Source organism: Nematolebias whitei, chromosome 12 (genome assembly GCF_014905685.2).
Source record: "Nematolebias whitei isolate Nwh7 chromosome 12, NemWhi1, whole genome shotgun sequence".
NCBI lineage: Eukaryota > Metazoa > Chordata > Actinopteri > Cyprinodontiformes > Rivulidae > Nematolebias > Nematolebias whitei.
The window spans coordinates 45,316,755-45,317,933 of NC_056509.1; the positions used below are offsets into that span (position 1 = coordinate 45,316,755).

Sequence of the window (1,179 nt, forward strand, 5' to 3'; positions counted from 1 at the left end):
ATATATATATTTTTTTTTTTTTTTTTTTTTTTTTTTTTTTTTTTCTCTTTCCCCCGGTAAACCAAGACATATCTCCCTGGTCTCCCCCCCACCCCACCCCCTTCCCTGCTGCACTGTTTTGTCCTGTGAACCCTTAAAAAAAACTTTTTTTTTTTTTTTTCTGCATACCTCCTAATTCGAAGGATCAGCTGGCCTCTCAACAAAATTTATCAACTTTTCCTGACACGAGTCAGGGTAAGGAGGACCCTCTTACCTCGATGGAAACAAATTGGATTCATGATGAAAACTGTTTTTTTTTTTGCTGTTTGGCTGGTGAATTATAGATTGTCTATAAATTTGTGTGGATGTGTCGAAACTCGACAGCACTCAGACTGAATTTGTGGAGCTGCAGCAGGGAGCTGGAGCAGCCATTATCAGGACTGTGAACTTTTCTGGCAGCACCCATGAACGGTGGGAATAATCTTGGAGAAGCTGTGAGCTCGACTTTTGGCGTAAAGAAACAATTCGGCTGTTTTGGAGTTTCCATCAGAGGAATATTTACCAGCGAGACTTTAAAAAGACAGAAACAACAATTCACGAGTTCTGCCTGACCCAAACTGTGGCCTTGACTTATCTCAACTCCTCCTGGAATGTTTTGAAAACAACAAAGATGCTTTGATTGTCTCCACACCCCTCACTTCCCTAAGGCCGTGGACATGTGACAGAACCTCAACTGAGCTGAAGATGAACGTCACCTCTTACCTGGACAATGGCTGAGAGGGGAGGCTCTGGACTATGCTACGACTTTCCCTTAAAAATTCAATGTCTTCACCGCCTATATGTAAATGTATCACGTCTGTTTATGTTGCTTTGCTGTAGTAGGATTTTTTGATGCCTCAAATCGTGCCCTGTCTATGACACGTAGTGAGAGATCTTTTTTTAATACCGTCTCTCCTCATGTTTTCTTCCCTTTTCTATATATATATATATATATATATATATATATATATATATATAGATAGATAGATATAGATAGATATATATAGAGAGAGATAGAGAGATAGAGAGATAGATAGATAGATGATAGATAGATAGATAGATAGATAGATAGATAGATAGATAGATAGAGAGATAGAGAGATAGAGAGATAGAGAGATAGATAGATAGATAGATAGATAGATAGATAGATAGATAGATAGA

At 38.3% G+C, this 1,179-nt stretch overlaps 1 protein-coding gene across 1 annotated transcript in view; it reads right to left on the minus strand.

Moving 5' to 3' along the window:
• The window catches only part of igf2r (insulin-like growth factor 2 receptor), a 66,421-nt gene that overhangs the window by 46,108 nt on the left and 19,134 nt on the right, over nucleotides 1-1,179 (minus strand). The gene's annotated exons all lie outside the window — the stretch shown is intronic.